Below are 25,067 nucleotides of genomic sequence, written 5' to 3' on the forward strand. Positions count from 1 at the left end.
AGTTAGATTAAAAAAATCTGGTAATAGCCCTACACAAATAGCTACTGTCCCCCTTTATGCCTAAGATAAATTTTTAGGAGGCATCATTGAGAAGAACAGATGCTTCCTTCACCCTACCCCCCATATTTCCTGCTGAACTGCGTTAAGTAGGTTGTCTGCACTTTTTCATTTATTTATATCCGGCTTTTCGCCTCTGCCATGAGGTTGAAAAGAAAAAAAAAAGAAACTAAAAAGAATTAGGCCAGGATGATAGTAGACTAAAAAAAAACAACGTGTGGCCTTCTGTGGGAGTCTGAAAGATAAGATGCTTTCTATAGTCTTGCTAAAGAACAGGCAGTGTTACCTTGCTGTACTTCAAGATGAAATATGTTAACCTGTTCAGCTTGGCTTGTGCAATATTTACAATGGATGACTACCTTAAAACAAAATCACATTGAAACTCATCGTTTGCTGCCTCCAAAAACAGACCGTGCTGTGTATCTACTACTTCCTTAAATAAGACTGTATCTGTTCCTCACAGTCCTATTTCCAAATATTTATTTCCTTTTGTCTAAAATACTGTATTGTAGCTTTAAGTCTGGGTCAAGTTTATTTTTCTTTAGACCCATTTATGTCTCCTTAGCCAATTTCTTTGAAGTGGCCTTATCTATACTAAATATGAATTTGTCCACATCACTGAGAGCCGGCTGTACATAGGTTTTGGACTTTTTTTTACATTAAGCTTTTTAATGTGTCCTCATAACTCATTCTCCTTAATCTAGGGATTAACCTGCTTGCTGTTCACTACTGCAATATCTTTTTTGCTAGGTGGTGAAAAAAGCACAGGACTTCAGCTAAGGTTTGCCCATCCAAAATGCACAAGAAAGCACATGTTCTCTTTGTAATATGCTATACTTGCAGGCAGCAGGTACACACATTTGCCGCACATACTATATAATCGTGTTATTAAGAAAGTGAATGGAGAAATGTGGGTCTAATCTAGCTAGAATGAACCTCCACAGCTGCTGATCAATGAAAATTCTGTGGGGCCTCTGGCTCCCTCAGCATACTCTTGATCCCTTCTTGCAGTGTTGCCAGCTCTTATGATATTTAGCACTTTTTCTTAAAGCCCCAGCTGCTGGAATCAAAAGATTACATGAGAATCTCAGCCTTCTCTTGTCTTGTCATCTCTTCAAGGATGTTTCTAGTCCTCAGAGAACCATGAAAATGTAGAGTGAGTGTACCCTAAGAATTCTAGAATGCAAAGTGGAAAACCCCCACATTTATTAAAAAAAATCATGAGTTTTAAGCCGGTCTAATGATTTTCGGGGGCTTGACTTATGATTTTTGAATACTTGGAGTTTGCAGTACTTTCTAAGTAATGTAAAAAGAGGCATTCTCTAGTTACTCCCATCCTAAACCTCAGGAGAGTAGCCTTTGCTTCTGCCCTGCCAGGAGAAGAATTTGTAAGGGACTCATCTTGAATTAATCAAACCCTTCCCAAATATCAGCTGGGGAGATGGAGGGACAACATCCCTCAGATCAAAGGGACAGATTAGGCAGCTAAATACCTTTAACAGGCTGGACAAAAGACTTACTTTCCCCTCTCCAGCTCCTGAAATCAGGGAGTGTGAATAAAAATAGGAAGAGTAATGAGCAGAAAGAATACCCACAAGGGATCTTGGACAATGGAGAGAGGTCTTCCCCGCAATCTGTTTCCTACCCCTTCCACCCACACATGGAGCCATATTTTCAAAAGAGCTCAGCTTGTAGTAATTCCCATTGACACGTATGGCTACAGTTTTAAAAGAGCTCACTCCCAAATGTTCTGAGCTTTTTTGAAAGATTTTGATGCTGATTTTGGTGTCTAACTGGAATCATGGCTGACCTTGGCTGAAGGAGATGAACTTTTTGGAAATTCTGATTAACAGTGTCAGTCTCTCTCTTTATTGAGATGGGAAATATAAGCATGCATGTCCACTCACTCAGAGCTAGTTTTTTAAATCTGGCCCAACGGCTGATCGGGAACTACTTACATTTTATCATCCAAGAACATACTTTTGAATGGTAGCAATTCTCTGGGTTATGAAGCCCAGTATAGGTGGACAGAATTATCTATATAATAAGATCCCAGGATTGTCACTCTTGTGTTTCATTCCAAAGCCTAAAATGTCTGTTGAATCACTGTGAAGTGATGGAAAACACTGCAAACATGGTTGAGAATATATTTAATTGGTAAATTAAACAGTAATAAGTCACCAGGACCAGATCATATTCACCTAAAAGTTCTGAAAGAATTCAAATAGGACATTGCAGAACTACTAACTGTGGAATGTAATCAGCCTCTGTACCAGATGACTAGTCGGTAGCTAATTTCAATGTTTTAAAAAAAGATTCCAGATACCTGTCAATTACAGGCCTGTAAATCCAACTTCAGCACCTGTCAAATTGGTTGAAACTACAGTAAAGTACAGAATTATCAGACACTGATAAACATGATTTTCTGAGAAGAGTCAACATGGTTTCTGTAAGGGAAATCATGCCTCACCAATCTATTAGAATTCTTTGAGAATGTCAGCAAGTATGTGGACAATGTGATCCAGTTGATATAATGTACTTGGACTTTCAGAAAGCCTTTGACATGATTTTTCACCAAAAGCTCTTAAGGAAAGTAGGCTGACAAGAGATAAGAGGCAAGGTCTGGTAACCTAGTAACTGGTTTAAAGAAACAAAGGGTAGGAATAAATAGTCAGTTTTCACAGTGGAGAGAGGTAAATAGGGGGTCCCCCAAGGATCTGTACTGGGACTAGTGTTGTTTAAAACATTCATTAATGGTCTGGACAATGGAGTGAAAGTGAGGTAGTAAAGTTTACAGATGAATTACTCAAGATAGTTAAGCAAAAAGCTGATTGCAAAGAGTTACAAAGGCAGCTCACTGAATTGGGTGACTCCGTGACAAAATGGCAGATGAAATTCCATGGTGATAAATGCAAAATAATGTATTAAAATAACAGCTGTGCATACAAAATGATGGGGTGTAAGTTAGCTGTTACTGCTCAAGCAAAAGAACTTGAATTCATTGTGGAACTCGTTCTCTGAAAACATGTGCTCAGTGTTCTGGTTCAGTCAAAAAAGCTAACAGAATTAGCATTAGAAAAGGGATAGATAATAAAACAGAAAAATATAATGCCACTTATAAAGTCCATGGTCCACTCACACATTGAATAATACATATAGTTCTTTTTGCCCCCTCTCAAAAAAAAAAGATACATTAAATTGGAAAACGGTCAGAGAAAGGCAACAAAAATGATTAGGGGTATTGTACAGCTTTCATGAAATGAGAAATGAAAAGACTGAGACTGTTCAGCTTAGAAAAAAGACGACTAAGGGGTGATATGATAGAGGTCTATACAATCATGAATGGTGTGGAGAAAGTGAGTAGGGAAGTGTTACTTACCCCTTCAAGTAACACAAGAACTAGGAGTCACCCAGTGAAAATCATAGGTGGAAGGTTTAAAACAGGGGTCGGCAACCGGTGGCTCGCGGCTCGCCAGGGTAAGCACCCTGGCGGGCCGGCCCGGTTTGTTTATCTGCCACGTTGGCAAGTTCGGCCGATCGCGGCTCCCACTGGCCGCGGTTCGCGGTCCCAGGCCAATGCGGGAGACAGGAAGCCGCGGCCAGAACATCCCTCGGCTCGCGCCGCTTCCTGCCTCCCGCATTGGCCTGGGACCGCGAACCGCGGCCAGTGGGAGCCGCGATCGGCCGAACTTGCTGACGCGGCAGATAAACAAACTGGGCCGGCCCGCCAGGGTGCTTACCCTGGCGAGCCGCGAGCCACCGGTTGCCGACCCCTGGTTTAAAACAAACAAAAGAAAGTACTTCTTCCCACAATGCGTAGTCAACCTGTAGAACTCGTTGCCGGGGGATGTTGTGAAGTCCAAAAGTATAACTGGGTTCAAAAAAGAATTAGATAAATTCATGGAGGATAGGTCCATCAATAGCTATTAGCCAAGAGGGTCAGGTACGCAACCCTATGCTCTGGGTGTCTCTAAACCTCCAACTGCCAGGAGCTGGGACTAGATGACAGGGGATGAATTGCTCAAAATTGCCCTGTTCTGTTCATTCCTTCTGAAGAACCTGGCACTGTCCACTGTCAGAAGATAAGATATTGGGCTAAGTGGATCATTGATCTGACCCAGCATTGCCATTCTTATGTTCTCACAAGGCTGAATCATCACTGGGTTTCATAGTCTGTTCCTGTCCAGTTTTTAAATTCTCAGCCATTTAGACATTATGAATTACACCTGTGCGGTGCCAAGCTACAGCAAGATATTTATTCATGCCATGCCAAGAGTCCTAGATGATTGTGATATCAGAAGCAACTCAATCACTACCCTTACTGTACAGCTAATTTGCATGGAACAAGTTCATTGGTTATATGAGGGAAACTGCTCGGAGGTTAATTACTTGGCCCAATTGCCAGAGTTCTACAAAACCACACGCACACCTCAACCAGTACACACCATAACCCCAAACACACATAGTCTGTCTTGGCAGCACACTCCTGTCATTCACCACCTGCACAAATCAACACAAATCTACCAGCACAATCACCCCCCCCCGACACAAATTAACATATCAACTCATACAATACAACCAGCATACATAGTAATAGCAAACACATATAGCCTTTCACTGCAGCACACACCTCTCATTCACCACCAACACAAATCAATACAAATCTCCCAGCAAAACACAACCCACACACAAATCAACACAACCACCCACAGAAGAACAAAATAATCCCAGCACACACAATAATTCCAATCATCACTCTGAAGCCTAGAATGTCTATGTCAGCGTGAAGCGATGGAAAGCTACAAGCATGGTTGAGAGTTCTCTTTGTTCAGAATATCGCCAGGTTCAATCATAACTGGGATTCACAGTCTGTTACCATCCAATTTTTAAGTTCTCAGCCAATTATAGCTTTTTTACACACATGACTTTATGAATTACACCTGTGTGATAGCATGGGCTTTCAGCTACTAGTAAAGTAATAAAGTGCTGAAGATCTCATCCCAGTTTCTGCCGTGATGGCTTTTCAACTTGTTCCTAAGAAATAATTTTCGTTTACTTACAGGGGAAGGTAGGCTTTGTGTGAGAATACATTTTTATTTGGCCTAAATTCTTGTATGGCTTGGAAGCACAAGAGAATATTTGCTGCAGTGGGTCTTGCACTGCATGTATGTTTGGACATCCTTTTAGTTCTATTTGCTATTTTTTAAACACAGTATCTAAACCATCTGTTTTCTTTTTATGCTGTTTTTCCTCAGTGTTTTGGTATTTTGGAAATTTGTCAATGTTTCGTTTAAAAGGTCCAATCCTGCATAAATTTAGGTTAATGGGAGTTTTGCCAATGACTTTAACGGGCACAGAATCAGGTCTTTAGGCTTCCTGCTCTAATGTGATTCTAATTGTGTTGCACTTTTGTCCTTCTTTTCTGCTTTCCCTTGCAACATTAAACTTAATTTGTTAATTACCCAACATTTGCAAATTACAAGGCAAATCTGGAACTCATTTTCTTTCTTTTGCTTATTGCTTTGTGTCCTCTCTGTTAAACAGATGCGGTGATAAGCATCTGACTAGGTTTTTTTTATAAGATTTAGTAAACTCTATGCACCCCTTTATTCACTCCGCAGTTACCCTTAAAATCCTGTCAGTTTGCCTTAGAAAATTAAATTGTTTACCTTAGTATGGTGCTCATTCAGCAAGGTATTTAAGCATGCACCTAACTTCAGACATGTCAGTAGTAGCCATTGAAGTCAATGATACTACTCAAGCTGAAAGTTTGGCATGTATTTAATTACCATGCTAAATAAGTATACCTTATTAGAAGCCTATGAAAATTTATAGAATACTGCAAATATTAAGGTAATATCCATTCATCTAATGTAAAATAGGCAAGTTTTAAAAAGTGTATACAATATATTGAAGATGATCATCAAATATAGGAACCAGTCTGAGCATCTCCTGACTGCATTTATCTTGCACTAAAGTTGCTGATAGTGTCAGTCCCATGATTGTTTGCATGGAGAAAATGATTAGAAAAATTATCCAAAATTCTCCACTTAAAAAAAAATTATTTACGAAAGATGACATGTTTTGAATACCTCCTTAGGTTGGATCCACATTCACTGTATTCATGGTGATACTTTTTGCTGATGCTGCCAACAAGAATGTAGATTGTGGTACAGATACCATACGATGGCAGTCATTACCATACAATGTCATCATCAGATGTTAATGACGTTTGACCTGGACATACTAATGAATGAGACAAACAAATAGCCTATTATAGGTAAATAGGCAACATATCCCTTTACCAGACCCTTACAGTTCTCCCAGTTGTTTTATTTCACTTTTCTTATTCTTGTTTTCTCTGCAGTTTTGTTTTAATTGACCCCTTGCTTAACCATGTTATAATTCATCTCATAGAGCTTCAGTTTTCAAATGACATTACACTTATAATTTGTGTACAGATTATATCAGTTGTAGTAAATCTGTACTGAACTATCAGATATTTTAGTGTATTTCTGAAAAATATTCTCAATCATCCATTTCAGTAAGGGACCTTTAGCAAACATCACATCACCTTTAGGCAAAATTAAGATTGAAATGTGGGGCTAAGGATGAAATTTTCAAAAGCACTGAAATCACATTTTTAAAGTGACTTTCAAAGAAGGATAAGCTTCTCAGTAAAGCTGGGAAGTTTGGTGACCAAATTGCAAAACTGAAAAAAAAATTCTGAACAAATTGAAATTAAAATTTTTCAAGATATGAAAAAGTTTGAAAAAAAAAAGAATTGTTTTGGGATGAATTAAATATTCCATTCTAAATGGAACATTTGTTTTGTCTGTGGTTTATTAAGCAGTTTTCATTTTTAAAATAAAATTTAGCAAAATTCCAAACCAAATATCTTCCCAAAATTCGAAGTCAAAATGTTTCATTTTGGAAATGCTGCTTTGACTTTTCTGATTTTCCCCACCCCCTGAAACAATTTGTTGAAATCAATCTGAATTCACAAATAGTTTTGGTTGACCCAAATCTGTATATTTCAGTGAAAAAACTATATGCATGAAAAATGTTGCAAAGTTCTACTGCTAAGTGGCTAAGTCACTTTAAAAACCAGTATGCAGTCTCCTAAATTACTTAAGCTCTTCTGCAACTTTTACCCTAGATCAGGGGTTCCCAAACTTGGTTTGTGGCTTGTTCCGGGTAACTTTCTGGTGTGCCGTGAGACAGCTCGCAGTGGCCGCGGTTTGCTGTTCCCAGCCAATGGGAGCTGCGGGAAGCGGTGTCCTGGCCCGCACCACTTCCCACAGCTCCCATTGGCTGGGATTGGTGAACCGTGGCCACTGGGAGCTGCGAGCGGCCATACCTGCAGATGCTCAGATAAACAAAGCATCTTGTGGCCCACCAGGGGCTTATCCTGAACAAGCCGTGAATCAAGTTTGGGAACCCCTGCCCTAGATCCTAGTGGTTCTAGTCATAAAATCATCAAAATGTGGGGCTGGAAGGGATCTCGAGAGGTCCATCAAGTCCATCTCCCTAGGCTGAGGAAGACCAAGTAAACCTAGACCATCCCTGACAAGTGTTTTTCCAACCTGTTTTTAAAAACCTTCAGCGATGGGGATTCCATAGCCTCCTTTGGAAGCCTATTCCAGAGCTTAACTACTCTTGTAGCTTTTTCCCAATATCTAACCTAAATTTCCCTTGCTGCAGCTTACTCCCATGACATGTTGTCCTACCTTCAGTGGACATGGAGAACAATTGATCACCATCCTCTTTTTAACAGCCCTTAACATATTTGAATACTGTTATAAGCCTTTTCTCAAAACTAAACATGCCCAATTTTTTTAACCTCAGGTTTTCTAAACCTTTTTTAATTGTATTTTTTTGTGGCTCTCCTCTGGACTCTCTTCAATTTGTCTACATCTTTCCTTAAATGTGGCACCCAAAATTGGACACAGTACTCCAGCTGAGGCCTCACTAATGCTGATTACAGTGGGACAATTATCTCCCTTGTCTTACATACAACACTCCTGTTAATACACCTGAGAGTGATATTAGCCTTTTTTGCAGCTGTGTCACATTATTGGCTCATATTTATTTTGTGATTAGGATGATCAGATGTCCCAATATTATCGAGACTGTTCTGATGTTAGGGGCTTTGTCTTATAAAGGCAACTAATACCTTTTCCCCCTCCCACCATCCTGATCTTTCACAAATGCTATCTGGTCACCCTATTTGTGATCCACTATAAGCTCCAAATCCTTTTCAGCAGTACTACCACTAAGCCATTTATTCCCCATTTTGGAGAGGATCATTTGATTTGTCCTTCCTAGGTGAAGTACTTTGCACTTATCTCTATTGAATTTCATCTTGGTGAATTCAGACCAATTCTCTAATTTGTCAAGGTTGTTTTTGAATTGTCCTTCAAAGTGCCTGAAATATTTCCCAGTTTGTTGTCATTTTCAAATTTTATAAGCCACTCTTCACTTCATTATTCTAGTAATTAATGAAAATATTGAATAGTACTGGACTGACCCCCTCAAGGCCTCCACTCAATACACCCTCCCAGTTTGACAGCGAAGCATTGATCAATACTCTGAGTATGGTCTTTCAATCAGTTGTGCACCTACCTTATAGTGATTTAATGTAGACTGCATTTACCTAGTTTGCTTCTGTGAAGCTGTGCCATAAGCCTTACTAAAATCAAGATATGTCATGTCTACGGCTTCCCCCAATCCACTAAGCCAATATAATAATATAATGGCTCAGGATGTGTTTCTTCAGTGCATCATCCCTTCATTCAAATCCCTTCAAATCTTAGTAGTCTTAAAGTTTACATTATGGAATTTTAAGTGTAAGTAACTACAGAGTTGCAACACACCATGCACCTTCAGTCTTTAATGATGGCTTCCTTTAATTACCACTAGCAGAGAGAGTTGTATTATCATTCCTTCTTGCAAATTACTAATATTCACTTACTTGCTAAAAGGCTAACTGAGAGGGTCAAAGTCTAAAAAATTATCAGATTTCCATATGCACAACTCTGCCTGTGATAAAAGGACTTGCAGAAAGATGCACACACAAAAGTTGGTGGATTGAGACTGGTTAACTACTTGTTCCTGTACTCTCTGTCCAAATACACATTGATTCTCTCCCTTTACCCCGCCCCAAGTCTTCTCACATGCAAAATAAACTCCACATTCCAAACTCTTGATTTTCCCCTTCTGTCTCCCACCTTCTCTCTTCCCTAGGTCTGCCTGGATCCTCTTGGAATCTTTATTGAAAATTCATCACCGCCCTTTGAATTAAACCATGTCTTGGTAAATGCCTATTATATCATCCTTTTCAGCTCCCTTCTTTGCAGATTTCATTTGTATTCTGAACAGGCACCAACCAGCTCCTGAATTTGCCATTAAAATAAGGATTAAGTGCTGATTTGGCATGCTTATCATATGTTGGCTAGTGTTAAGCTAGGGGAACCAGCTGGGCACTGGAATGAAACTCTCTTAATGGCTGTTCCCTAGGACTTTCTTTAAAAAATTCTAGTACGGCTGTTTACAGCACAATTTTGAAAAACTGATTGTCCCTGCTGCTCGAATCACCTGCCCCCACCCCCCTTGAAACTACTGGACTGTAGCTTATTTTGGCATAAAATTACTAAAGACCTAGAGCAATTTAAAAGTTGCCACCATTAGCACACTAAATACTCACTAAAAACCTCATTGTTATAAGACTACCATTAGCCTGGTTCGGGTTCACATTCAGTCCTTTTTATAAAAATCCTCTATCTAATTGACAATACCTTTGGCTTAAAAAACCCCAGCTTTATTAGGGGAGGGCACTCTCCCTTCTTTCCTAGAGGAAGCTGTCTTTTTTTGTGTGCCTCTGAGCTACAAAATGTAAAAGTCAGTCCCACTAAGTTATAATTATAAGTGTAGGATAATTCTAATGATGTTTTACAACTGATGAAATCTACTTCAACTCTGTCTACCACCTGATTACCATGGAAACCATTGCTGGCCAACAGAGTAATTCTGATCAAAAGGAATTGTTATTAATCTTCCCTGTCTATAGTGGATGGGGATTTGGCCAGCTTTTGTTAAAGTTTCTGGTAGAGGCTGAAAGGGGCAGGAAGGGTAAATATTAATTCTTAATGTGCTGGAGAGCAAGAATGGCTTATTCTCGGTGGGATACAACTGGCTTTCACAAAATCAGATATTAGCAGATTACAGGATCAGGCTTGCACCACCCAGGGATTGGAGATAAACAAAGGTGGTTTGGTCCATGGAAAAATGCAACAAGAAAAGCTGACATAACAAAATTATCTATTTCAAGGACAGTCAAATTTCAGTTTAAACTTTAATGCTGCAAGGAGAACAGGGGGGTAAAATGTAATAAACGGACTTGGTTTCAATGAGACAAATGATGACATCACAATGTGGTTACTTTGTGTTCAAGTGTCTAGGAAATTTACTTAGTGGGACCCTTTTGCTCTGTTGATATACAGGGACAATAATCTAGTCCATAATGAAATTTGAAATATAAACAGTTTGCAGAAATTTGACTTAAAGAAGTTTGCAGAAACCTGAAGCATACTGATCCTACAAAACACACACACACACACACACACACACACACACACACACACACACACACACACACACACAAACAAACTTATTCTACTTATTAACGAGATCTGAGCTCTGTAGAACAGGCCAAAGTTTTCCAGGAATCCACCTTTTCTTTATTACCATCAAAACAAGCTGACAATAATGTTTAGAGTGTCTGAGACTTCCTAGTTTCTCACCAGTTTGTGTGCTCCATAACCTAAATTGGATTTCTATATTTGGGTTTTTTTTTTTATTATTATATTGTAGTAGCGCCAACAGCCCTAATCTGGATCAGGATCCTAATATAAACACAAAGAAAGGCATAATCCCTGCCCCCAAAGAGTTTATAATCTAAAAATGATAAAAAAAACACAGAAGGTGAAAGGAAAACAATGTACATGCCAAGTGATCAGGGAGACAATTGGCACGTGCCCTGTTTTGTTTCCCTTCATTTTTTAAAGTATGTATCTATGTATAACAGAAAATTAGTTTTAGGTGGGTTGTTTTTTTCTTTTATTTTATTTTGTGTGTGCAGGTAGAGATGGGGGGGAGGACTGTTGGAGTAAGCATGAAGGTATGGAAAAGGAAACATTGGGGAGGGATGTAAAGAGAAGGGGAGGGGAATAGTGAAAAATACAATGGACATGGAGCCTCATTGGTTTTAACAGGGGGCTGCTGGTGGGACATTCTGTGTCAGAGACCTTTGATTTGGAACTCATCCCATTATTGGTTCTAAACCTGATGATCTTCAGGACTTGGTGCAAAGCGTTTTGGAACAGGGGGAAATGGTTGAGGATTGGTCTCGTGGGGGGTTATTATACCTTCTAAGATTATTTTTGTTTGGCTTACTTTTGACTATGTGAATAAAGCCATGCTGCTAGATTTGATATAAATACAAAAATGAAGACAAAAACCTCTTGTTCCAGTTTAATTATTTGCATAGCATCAATAAGCACTAATATGTTAGAAGCTCAAGGCATGGAGAAACTCTGAAACTCATTGTAGAATTTTATAAGATCGCACTCACTGTCCCCCCATTGGGAGAAAAAGTGCTTCTTTGTTGGTAGTTCACACCCTGGGTGGCCAATTAAAAAGGATCATTGGTGCCAGTTGAAGAATTGGATGTTTATTGCTTTGGGTACAATGAAGAGAGAGAGGGTGCAGAACATAGTGAAAGTTTGATTTAGGCTAGAGTTCAACATCTGTGACTGGTTTGGCACGATGTCCATGTGTGAGGTTAAGGCAAGGAAAAGTCAAGCTAGTGAAAATCTTCTAATATTGTTTCTTGGCAGTCACGATGACCTCAAATGTCAGTAAATGCATTTATCTTTTCATATATGTATAGTCAGCATCAATGGCTTGGCTTCTGTCTTACTCAGAGGGACAAGCTCGGACCTTGGCATGTCTCCACTCCCATATTTCTTGGCTCATGTATCTGTACTAACTGAAGAGAGAGAAAATCTCTTTATTAAATGGCAATGGCAAACCAACAACAGACTTTATTATGGGAATCTGCAGAAGTAAAAAAAAAAGTTTTACAGTTTTTGTACCTTTTAATTCATAAATTCTATCTTTCAAAATATTAGGAGATTCCGTTGTATTTAATAGATATGGGGATTTGAAAGTATGAGCAGACTATTAAATAAGAATCCAAAAGTTATGTGGTGAAATATTGGAAGCTTTGCCTTTAACTTCAGTGGGGTCAGAATTTTGACCCCGGCCTTTTGTATTGTCCTCACAACCATACATACATATATGAATAGATTCAGCATTCTGTGCAAACATACATCCACTCACTTAGGTACACTGTAATTAAACAAATGAAGTAAATATTTAAATACTTGTTTCTGATCCTTTTGGTGCAGACAATGAGTGTTCTTACCATTGCCTTTGAAATATTTGAATTGGGATTTCCTTTAGAAGCTTAGCTATGCCATTCCTTCTGTCTACCACAGACATTACTAGAGGCAAACACAAATTAGCCCCCCTTACACTAGAAATTCAGTTTTGCTGCTTCTGAACATGTGATTTTCTATGTATGGATTACTCTACTGAGACTAAACAAAGTAGTAGCTGTTAAGAATTTGCACTGGCATATTCTTTTACTGCTATTTTCCCATAAGAATTAAAATGTATTAAAATATAGTTCTACATGGAAAAAAGGAGAAAAAAATTGTGATTAATTGTGGATAGTAAAATACCTTACATTGACATGTCCCACTATTAATCAGGTTTTAGTCTGAAAATCTATAGCATCTTTGAGAGTCCTTTGTGGTATGGGTATTTTTTACTGAGAAAAGGATGTTAGGATTTAATCTGCGTAATTAGCATGGCACAGAAACTTTATTTCTCTCATTAGGAAAACAAATTTACAAAATTAACTAAACTGTACATTTTCATGTTTTGTAATTTTCCTAACCATTAGCTAGCCATTATTATACATACTCATAAGATGAAACCCTGTTAGGACCAAATCCTATTCACTTGGCTCACACAAGTAGCTCCATTTGGCCTGATTCTGATTTCACTCATGCTGTCTTTACATTAGTGAAATAACTCCACTGATTTTACAGTCCAGACAATTGAATTTAAAGGAATTAACTATTCTTCTTCCAAAACTAAAGTCAGTGGAACTACTTGTGGTACTGATTCTGGAAAGGAATTTAATATATGCTTAACTTTAAGTGTTTTCCTGAATAAAGATGGTTTCTTGAATCAGGGTCTGTGTGAGTAACTTCAGAACTGGCAGCGAATGCTAGACTTTGGTTTCAATGTTAAATATGATCATATTATAAAGATACTACTTGAAACAGAGTGGATTTATACTCTCTTCTGTAGTGCCAGAATAAACCATCAAGATTAATGTGTGTGTGTATATAAGTATGTATTCTTAGAAATAGAGCTTATACTATTATTCAAGATGAATCTTCCAAACCAAGAATATTTTATACTTCCCCAGTTTTCCATACTTATTTTCCATAAAATAACATTTATATCAGAAGGATTAAACTTTCATCTACACCATTTACGTGTGTGTGCACGTGCGTGCACATGGTCTACTTTCTGTAGCTGACAAAATTTGGTGAAATTTTAATGTTAGAGTATGGAGGAATTAGAATGACAGAGTTTTTTTTAAAGTCTGCAGATGTTGTATTTATAGGATGCAACAGCAGACTAGCAATCAGGAAGCAATATAATTGACTAGGAAACCCATTTCCAGGTGCATTTCCCATTTAAGGCATACTGTATGTTAAAAAAAACAAAAGACATTTAAAGTCAATATTAACAGAGCCAGTCTAATTTGAGAAAGGACAGATGTTATAAACTTATTTACGTTTCAGATACTGAGGACTGCTTGTAGTGCATGTCACATGAGTGTTGTGTATTTCTGCACACTTCTGTTTTATTCAATACACAAATATTAGTTTTACTGAGAGAGAATCATAGATGGTTTCTCAACTATAAAGATTTATTGGTCCTATGCTAAATAACATAGGGAGGAAAATTGTATTAGGTAAGTTCTATTATACAAAGACTAGACAAAAGAAATGATACTAATTTAGAACAAATAACCTTTAATAATAGGACACTGTCCAAATATCCAAGCCTGTAGTTTGACCTACTGTGCCGTACCTCCACATTTATTTAAAACATATCAGAAAAAATTGTTAGGGCTAAAGTGGGGCATTGACACCAGAACTAAGTGGGGCAGTATATAGTGTTCTGTTCAGGGGCAGACCAGAAACCAGATTGTGACATGGAAAATTACAGTCTTGTCCTTGGTTCTTCCCCTTGTTTCAGGGGGAAGTAAGCTGTGCTAGTCCTAAACTTGCTGCAGATTACTTCTCCTTATGTGCTACCAGGGCTGCACTAGCCACCACAAAAGTTGTTTGGAGTAAAAGCTCTTGTCATCCATGCACTCACCGCCATCTGCCTGGAAGTGGGAGGTAGCAGCTCCATGAGGGATAGTCCATGATGGGGCCTAAGGGTGCATTTTACTCCATTTATTGCTGTAAGTAGCTATGTCCAGCAGGTGACGCTCTTATATTCAGCACTCCATCACTTATTTAAAAACTCCCCACCATACCTTTATTTTTGGTGGTATAGGTCTTCAGATCTGGCCAAGCTTCATCTGGTGTAGGACGTTGCAGACGGAGGAAGATGGTGAAAGTGGTTTAGGAAAATAGGAATTGACATGCTACGTCAGAGCTGGGGCCATTTAGTCTAATAGCCTTTCACTTACTCTGGCCACAACTGGCTGCTTCAGAGATTAATGTAAGAAACCCTGCAGTGTAGGCAGTTATGGGATAATCCGTCCCCACGGCAATTTCCTCCTAATGTCCCAATAGTTAGAGGTTACTTTATGCCTTGAAATATGAGGATTTACATTCTTTCAAAAATAGTTTTAATTCTGGATATTCTTTATATCTGTGTATATGATTCCTCTCTAAAGCCATTTTTGTTCCAAATTCCTGTGGACAGACCCTAGCCCACCTCCAACATGCCCCTGTGCCAAAGGGACTAAGTGGGTAATGTAATGCTGGGTGCTATGTGAGCCAAGGATTCCCTTTCCCTGGGGAATAACCTTCTGGAAGTGATAGGAAAAAAAGACGAGAATCCTGAGTTACCTCAGTAGTTGTACTTCAATCATTGTATCCTAGAATATTGAGTTAATGCAGTAGCTGTACTGTGGAGAGAGGATAACTGGAGTGGCCATGACCGTACTGTTAAATAGAACAGTTCATCTATCTGTTCCATGTATGATATGAGGGAAGTATTACCAATACTGTTTTGCCACACCAATTTGGTGTAGCAAAACATAAGCATGTATATTTAAAGAGTTGCTTACACAGTGACACTTTTGTGTCATATCTTCGGCCTCCCTTTTGTCTCAGTGAATTTCATTTTGACTAATATGATATGAAAGGTACTTGGCTGTATATGATCTGAGAGCTTTATCATGTTAGTGAAAATGAAATAAACTAATCTCATGAAAGTTGCTAATAAGTCTTAAAGTATTATCAACATTTTAGCATATTATCGACTCATATGGTAGTATGGAAAGGGGAGTTGGTTAATATGATAAGAAAGCAATTAATGTAATACAAAAGAAAGTAATATGATCCAACCTTTGTACTGAATTACTAGCTTTGATAAAACTATTAACAGTCTCATTCAGTAGTAGCTTGTCCAGTGTATCTATGATAGCTCATTGAGGTCCACCATGGAAGCAATTAGACATACATCACTTCTGTTCTTCCTAATCCAAATATCTCAAATAAAACTAGGTGAGAAATGCTTTTTTCCCTTTTGTGAAAATTTTTGTGACTTCAGAATTTTTTTCTGCCCTCATTGAGGCAAACCTGAGACCTTTTAAATTTTCTCATGGAAAAAAAGAGAAACACATTGTAGAATAGCCAATAGCCCAAGTTAAGCAAAGCAGGTATTTGAATTTGGACCTCCCTTATCCCAGCTGAATGTCCAAAGCACTTGGCTGTTGACTAATCTGGGGTTGTTGACATGCATCTGCTCACTGTCTCTCTTGGTTTGACAAGAACTTACATCAAGGCACTAAGAAACCCTCCCTGACAAATTGCCATTGAAACAAGTATGCTGCTGGAGTCCCATGTGTTGCTCCTGCCTCCAGCCCCAACTCACCTCAGCGGGCACCTGCAAAGCAGGCAGTAGTGCTGGAACTCCAACAGCAGGGAAGGAGAAGCAGCAGGTTGCAGCTGTTGGGGGAGGATGGGCTCATCTGGCAGCCAGCCACCCTGCTGCTTCCTCCCTACCTGAGCTACAGGGACTCAGAGAGTCGCTGCCGGGGGGAGCTTCTGCCTTCTCCTGCGGGGCGTCCCAAGAAATGGGGGGTGGTTACACAAACCTTTCATTTGTGTGTGTTTAATGTGCCCCTTCAAAAGTATTCAAATTTAAATTCCTGTGCATGTTCCTGGACATATGGAACACAAGAGGTTAAAATAGTGTAAGTATTGATAGTATGGATATGGTTTGAATAAGCAGATGAACCTGAATGCTTAATTGAACCTAACTTCCCACCATTAGAGATTAGTGTATCACTAGTTAATATTTATATTTCTTTATGCTATACTATTTATCAATGACTGAATATTTTAGGAATTCATATAAAAATGAAAGGAAAACAGTTTTAACTGAATTAGATGCTTATTGAAGTTGCTAGATTGATAGCCCTTGAGACTGAAATCTGTTAATGCAACGACATATAGCAATGTCCTACCACTCATTTACGTGAAACATTTACCTGGATGACACTAGGAATGAGGCAGGGCCAGGTGAGGTAGAATGCTGGCCATGTCCATCCCCAGTTTAGCTCCAGAGATGAATTTGACTCATTTTATTTTAACTATTTTCAAAGAAAAGCACATTTTTATTGTATGTCAAAAACATTTTCATTTTTTTTATTTGTTTAAAGTTCAGAGCAACAAGAATGCTTAGGAAAGATGGGTAAACTCTCATATGAAGAGAGATTGAAAAGATTGTTTCCCTTAGAAAGAAGGTAAATTGGGAACTTCAGAGTTCCCTTCTTATACATGAATGACAGAGGAAAAAAAAGCTATCATATGTTTTTAATTACCACTTTTTGAAACTGGTTGCCAAAATCAAATTGTTAAATACTCATTTGCTTTCTTGAAGCATGGAATTAAAACCTCAACCAACCCACAAAGTGAGATGAAGCTTTCCTTTTGGCAGTATATTCTGAACTTGATGAACCTTTAAGATAAAGGCATTGTTTTGTGTATATTACTTCTATTTTTAATTACATTACCTTAAATATTTTCTTTGAATTGCAGCAAAGAGTCCTGTGGCACCTTACAGACTAACAGACGTTTTGGAGCATGAGCTTTCGTGGGTGAATACCCACTTCGTCGGATGCATGTCGTCTGTTAGTCTATAAGGTGCCGCAGGACTCTTTGCTGCTTTTACAGATCCAGACTAACACGGCTACCCCTCTGATACTTTCTTTGAATTGTTCTTTTGTGATCCTCATTTTTAGTTCACTAGGTTTTTTTTCTAAACATCATTGAGCTTGTAATTGTCTGAGGCGGAAATGAAAAAAGCAAAGTTGTTGAGGCTTCCTGAAACACCCAGGAATCCAGTAGAGGCTTAATGGATTTCTATACCCCATTTCTAAAAGGTTGTTCTTTCTAGTTCTAATTCCTTCTCTGGCAAAGTACATTTCAGTGATGCGTAAATTCAGGGATGTAAAGGTTATGAATGTATCACTCTGCTTTCCTGTTTATTCCTCCAGGGTCATGAAAGCTCATCCGAAGTTACTAGTGTCTTTTTAATCTTTTTGACAAAAATTGTGGGATACAGGATACAGCAAGAATGAGCTGCTCTGTCTATCCGTGACAAAGGCATTCAGTAACACTATTTATTACTTTTTAAAATTCTGATAGATATTGTACTGCAGGTGGTGGCTCTTGGATAATCAGAATGCATGGCTCCTTTCATACTGAATATGAGTAAGGGGTGAAACTAATCTAAATTGACTTCTTCCTCTGGGTCTTCCAGCCCATCTTGTCTTTCCAGGCATGCCTTCTACATTATATGCTTTCCTGGACAGAGACTCTCATGGTATCTGTCTTGGCAGACAGTGCTTAATAACTACTTTTATTATTCCACAAAATGGCTGTTACCTCTGAATAAAGAAGCTGATATTTTCACAAAATACTACCAAAGCATTTACCTCTTTCCTTTCCTGGGTCAATGTCACATCATCATCTTAACTTCTACATATAGTAGCTATTGAAACTGATTTTTAAAAAGTTTTCCTGTTTCTGTCCCCTCATATTAAAATGTTGCATTCTTTCTTAATTAATACATTTTCCTCTCTCCCTCTTCCCAGCTCACTACCACAATCACTATTTAAATCCCCAGTTACCCCTTTTACTTCATAGGAATACAGTTTCCTTCCAGTCCTTCAGTACCCTGCTTTCTTTTTCATGGTCAATTAATATAAAGTTTAAAACAATTAAATTGCCATGTACCAAACCTAGCTTTTGATTCACATTTCCTGCCTTTTGCTCCTGGAGTAACTGGGGCAGAGATTGCTGTGGGGGAAATGCACACGGTCTAAAGGACTAATCTGATGGCCTCTGAAGTCAATTGAAGAATGGGATTCTTTTAATCAACTTCAGCAGGCTCTGGATAAACCCCTAAATGTAGAGCAGGCATCCTGTTTTTCAGTAAAATCTCTGACTAATTTAAAAATCGCTGCTGACCTGTCAAATTGTTTTTGGCCAGAAAGATGGTGGTTGTGACTAGGGGATTCAGGATTGTGTGGTGGAGTTGGGTTAAAAAAGAGATAGGAAACCACTCTTCTGAGGGAAAACAATGAATTTTATGCACCTCGCATCCATTGTTCCCAGGTTCCCACTAACAAGTGTGTAGCAATCAACTGAAGCACTTAGCACAGTAGCAGTCTTAATCACATGTGTCTGATCTAAGCCAATCAGTGTGGCAGCTGCCAGCTGAACTCATCATCCAGATTCCTAGGGGGGAAAAAAGCTCATGTTGAGTAACATTGACTGATTGTATTTAATATCTTTACAAACTCATGACAAAGCAATGGGGATAGGTAGGAACTGCCATAACACATAAGACCAGTGATCCATTTTGTTCACTATCTTGCCTCTGATAGTGCCTAATACCTTGAACTTTATAAGAAGGTGCAAAATAAAAACACAGTGAACAATTATGTAGTGACCCGCCCCAAAGGCAAATTTCTTCCTAACCCCAAGCTTATTTTTACATGTCTGTGTATACATATAAAATGTGTGTGTATGTGCACGCACGCGTATGTGTATGTAATGCAAATAGAAAGTCTATATTCTAACTAATAATTAAACAAATCATCTTATTCTCTATCTTAGGTATTTATATGCCCCTTATCACCCTACTATCTGACTACATCACAGTTTTTTAATTTATTTATCCTCACAACAGCAATCTAACGTAGGGAATTGCTTTTATCCCCATTTACAGAAAGGAAACAGAGGCACGGAGATACTAAGTGACTTGACCAAAAGGAAGGTCATACAGGATGTCTCTGCAGGTTATTGAGTCCAGGCTACGAAAATCCTAGGCTATTTCCCTAACAACTAGACCATCCTTCTACTTTTGTGTGCACTGTTTGTACACTGATTTCAACAGAATTAGTCCTGATTTACATCAGTGTGAGAGCAGAATCACATGCTATTAGTTCATCCATTGCTCAATAGTTGTAATAGCAGTGATGCCCTCTTCTCCTCAGCTCCAACCAGATTTCCATACTGAAATAAAACACTTGGTTTCCCTCTACTAATTTATGTATGGGAACCACACAGCTACTCTGTAAAGCTGAGTGTCCATTTTATTCTTTCTTAATTACATGTAATTGTTATGCAAACTTATGGAAAACAAGATAAATTGACCTATTGCTGTATAATTAAATACAAATTCAAAAAACCATAAAATTGCCCATATATTAATAAATTAAACTTGTAGTTAATGCGTATATTTAAATTGTCATTTAAAACTATTGCGATTTCAGGTTAATCTGTGTTAATTTAGTTGATAAAATTGCAAATTTTTATTTAATAAATGTGCTAATGAAAATATACGGTGGCTTATTTTTATTTTTGTATGACAGTTATCTTGCAAAGCATTCCTTTCAGTGTATATTGAGTGTAAATAATCAATACACTGTTGCTTATTTAGTCTAAAATTGTTATAAAAGGAGGGCTAGTAAATACTACAGTTAAGCTTATACAAGCATTTCCATTCTAACCCCCTGATTTCTATCGTGTACTAATCTCTGAAACTGTCACTTTTGGGCCAGAAAAGTTCTACACTTGGTCTGTGTCTGAAGGTGGTTTTGTTTTGTTTTGTTTATCTCTGCAGAATTTGAGCTCAGCTGTTTTGGAATTTAAGGAGATTTGAAAAAGTATACTTTCTCCACTATAAAATAAGATCTGTGAGCCTGTTTTATTAAATTAAAATTGAAACAGCACTGATGATGGGGGTAGGCATTTTAATTTTAGAAGGGAAACAGAAATGCCTTTGCATGTTGTGGTTTAAATTGCTTTTGATTTAACTGAATATTGAGCATTTAAAAGTATGCTTCACACGTTTGTTAGAATTGGTATAAGTGGGTTTTTTTTTATCACAGCAAAACCAGGCTGTGGTGCACATACAAGCATGGCTAACATATCTCCATAGTTAAAAATGAAGTAAACATGCAGAGAACGAGGGCAGTCTCTGAAGAAATTCTTTCTTTATTCATTGTGAATTTTGTACTGTGTTCAGTGAATGGGACAAGGGACACCTACATTCCTGCCAGTGGACGTAGGCAATGCCGTCTAAGCCCTGATGCTGCACAACTCATGCCTAAGCCTTGCCTGGATTCAGAAACTAGGCATTCCCTTGCCTATCTTGCCTGTATGCCTCGGCCCCTTCTTAGACAATAACTCAGTAGCTGGACCAGTCCCCTCTTCAGAAGCAGACCATTTGTCTCATTTTAAGATGAACAGTCCTGCTTTCCTAAGTTTTGTGCCCTATCCAAGGAGGCATCATTTGGTCCATTATTGGATTGGGGGGGAATGAAATTGTGAAGCGCGCACTGCCCCATCTTCACCAGGGGAACAGTGATGTGCTCTTCAAAATGGTGTCCCTGTGCAGCATGACCTCACATGCACATTGCATATGAGATCATGCCAGCAAGGGTGGGCCCCCACCTTCCTAGATGTATTAGAATGTCTGGTATTTGGAAATGCATGGGTGGCCAGCCTACTTCTTCAAATCCCCACTCTGCCTGATTTTGAGCAGAGACTTAAACCCAGATTTCCCACCATGGAGGTGAGTACCCTAACCACCGGGCTCTGCATTGCACCACCTAAGTCCCCCTTGTAAATCTAGCCCTAAGAAATGAAGGTGTTTAGAACCCCTATGAAAATAAAATTAGTCTAAGTAGAAAGGAATAGAAAGCAAATATTACAATATGCTACACTCTGATGCCAAAGCTTTAGAAAAAATTTATATTGTATTGTATTATTCAGATCATAGTATTTGATCATGTAATTAAAGACTATTACAGAATATGCACAGACAGGTGGGGTTAAGACTGTGAGTGCAACCTTAAATTTGTCATTTCCTCATTTTTGAGTGTTCAACATACAATCCTAACATTCTGTTGATATTTTTTTGATGGCATAATTATACAGCTTGGTTTCTGTTTTGCATTAAAGCAGATGGATTGTGTGCTGCTCCTTTATAGTGAAATGTCAACAGTCCCATTTTATATCTCAACTTCAGGGCATATACTCCACTTACAAATGTTTTCTGTGACCTCCCATTGAGCATTAAGGTGTCAACCTAAAGCACTAATTTGTATTTATAAAAGTTGGAATACATTAGTTCTGTGAGTTGGATGCAAAAATGTTTTTAAATAGTGTTTTTTTGCTAAAATGTTGTGGGTTTTTTTCAAAGGAAAGAAATGTGGGTCACAATAAATTACCAGTATCTTATTTGCCATCATGCTTATAATATATATCCAATGTACAGTGACATCCAGTAATGATGTATTCATATCAACCTACATTTTATTAAAAGCAGCAAAGAGTCCTGTGGCACCTTATAGACTAACAGACGTATTGGAGCATGAGCTTTCATGGGTGAATACACACTTCGTCGGATGCACAGGACTCTTTGCTGCTTTTACAGGTCCAGACTAACACGGCTACCCCTCTGATACTTGACTACATTTTATTGCATTTCTAAAATGTGCTTAACAATGATAGATCATAATGAATACCACATCTGGTATACTGAGCAATAAACATATGGCTGTAACTACGTACCTGAACTGTATGTAATATGCCTGATTTTGAGGGCAGAAGTGAGATTTAAGGAATACACATGCACTTCATTCTAAAAGGAGTCTCTAAATGGAGGTGAATTTTACCCTTTGGTTTTGGGAGATCTGGCAGGGATCACTACAGCAAGAGCCTCAGAAACAAAAGTGTTGGGTGGGGGATATGAGGAAGATATAGATGACACCACTGTGTGTTGGGTGAGGAAAAATATAGTTCCTATAATAAGCATTATTTGATTTAATACCTAGTAAAGTACAGGTTTTGGTGTCTACTTTTCCCCGAGTCTTGCAATTGGATCTTGTGGTTGAAATATGAATATAATGTAATATTTTTGAAGAGGACAAAGTAGCTCTTGCTACCTTTTGGACATTTTATAGTGAGAGCAGTATTAAACAAAATATTGCTTTGAAGGCAGTGTGGCAGCACATGCTTAGAGGAAAGCACCCCAGAGCTCATCTATCATGTTTGCAGAAAGTCCCAGAAGCTTTCTCTTCTCATATCACCCTAGCTAGGCCTGTTATATTGCAATATTGTACTGTTCATTATTATCTGCTAGTGTCAGACTCTGCCTCTCTGGAGCCTGTAAATAAGCTTTCCTTTCAGACTAACACAACACAATTACAAAGCAAGCGATTGTGTTATCAGATGTTACTTCATCGCTGCATGATAAAAGCCTTAGTATATGGTTTATATACATCTGATTACTGTGTCATATCATGCCCCTGCCCTGTAATCAACAATATAAATTTTTTAGGGGGGAATAAACCTTCCTTGCCCCTTAGAAGGAAACATCATTCAAAGGTGGTTTTGTTTTGTGGGTTTTTTTTAAATCAACTTTATTACAAGTATTCAGGAATGAATTGATTTTAATTGTTACTATGGGAATGCAGAAAATCATAGGATTCCACTCTCACTGTCTTGTGTCTATCTAATTTTGTCAATCTATTTAATATTGTTTTTTTCCAAATGTATGAATTTATAGGGAGCTAATCTCCAGATATTTAGGCCATTAACTTCAATGGAATCAAGAATTTACCCAAAATATTGTTTCAATTAAGTCATGTTTGCTTCCCCTTTGTTTCAATCTCCTACTTGAAATATGATGCCTATAATGAAGACATACAAATGAATTATTCTTAGGACTCAAATTAAAATAAAATTAATGGTGACTTTTTAAAAGTATTATTTTTGTACATCCTTTCATCCTTCCACTCACTGGCGATATTACAAATGTAAAAAACCAAGGCTCAAAAAAGTTCCTTTTAAAATTATATTTGTGGTTAATCTGAGTCCAGCTGGTGTTTACAAATATATTTATGCAAGAGAGTTAAAATAACTTTATGTAAAATTAAAGCCTTGGCAGCAATCCAATCAAATGCTAAAACATTTAAAGGTTGAAGCTTAAAACTATCAGCAGATGAGCTAGTCAAAATGTAAGCAGCTTGACATTGATATTCATAATTTTTTTTTACAAATTTAGGACTCTCTTCTGGCTTTACTCTTCTTAGGCATGTACAGACTGTGACACTTAAGGGCAACTGAACTGCATGTATGATACTATAGTCTTCATATACCAATGGTAAGGCTAAAACATTTCACACTGGTATCTAGTCAGATCTCTCGCCTATTTTTCGGGAATATTTGCTACATCATTCCCCACTAATTATATCTCCTCTTTTCTTCACTATCTGCAATAATGGGACCTGGACCACCTTCCCATAAGGCAGGTTTCTCAAACAGGGGTCATCGCTTGTGTAGAGAAACATCCTGGTGGGCCGGGCCGGTGCATTTACCTGCCCTGTCTGCAAGTCCGGCCAACCGCAGCTCCCACTGGCTGCGGATTGCTGCTTTGGGCCAATGGGAGCTGCTAGAAGCGGCGACCAGTAAGTTCCTCGGCCCGCGCCACTTCCAGCAGCTCCCATTGGCCCGAAGCAGCGATGCGTGGCCAGTGGGAGCCGCAATCGGCCAGACCTGCAGATGGGGCAGGTAAACACATCGGCCCGGCCTGCCAGGGGCTTTCCCTACACAAGCGGCGACCCCTGTTTGAGAAACCCTGCCATAAGGTGTCTATTCCACCAACCAGTTGATCTTAATGTTAAGACCTTTTTCTTATTAACTGCCCCACATTTTTCCTTTTTTTGCTTCAAGCCACTGTTCCTTGTCCTACCATCTTCCGATACTGAATGAATCCTTTCCTTCATTTGTAGTTTTACTTCAAAGGAATTTATAGACACTGATCACTTTTTTAGACATTATTAGGTCATTCAATCTATCTTCATATGATTTACTTTCCAATCCTTGTATTTCATTTTTGTTGTCCTTCACTGTATTCTCTCAATGTGTTCAGTATGGTTCATTATCTGTGTAAGAGCATGGCACATAGTGGTCAAAACTGAACCTTGGCTCCATTAGCTACAGTGGAGTTTCACCAGTTTATACCACAGCTGAATCTGGCCCGTAATGCCTGGGGAGCTGGCACCAGAGCTGATTCACATGTGTGACATCCCTGCATAA

The 25,067-nt window shown here is 38.4% G+C and overlaps 1 protein-coding gene across 3 annotated transcripts in view; it reads left to right on the forward strand.

Moving 5' to 3' along the window:
- The window catches only part of PCDH9 (protocadherin 9), a 904,685-nt gene that overhangs the window by 756,202 nt on the left and 123,416 nt on the right, over nt 1-25,067 (forward strand). The window lies entirely within an intron of this gene.

The sequence above is a fragment of the Mauremys mutica genome, chromosome 1 (genome assembly GCF_020497125.1).
Source record: "Mauremys mutica isolate MM-2020 ecotype Southern chromosome 1, ASM2049712v1, whole genome shotgun sequence".
NCBI classification, from domain to species: Eukaryota; Metazoa; Chordata; order Testudines; family Geoemydidae; genus Mauremys; species Mauremys mutica.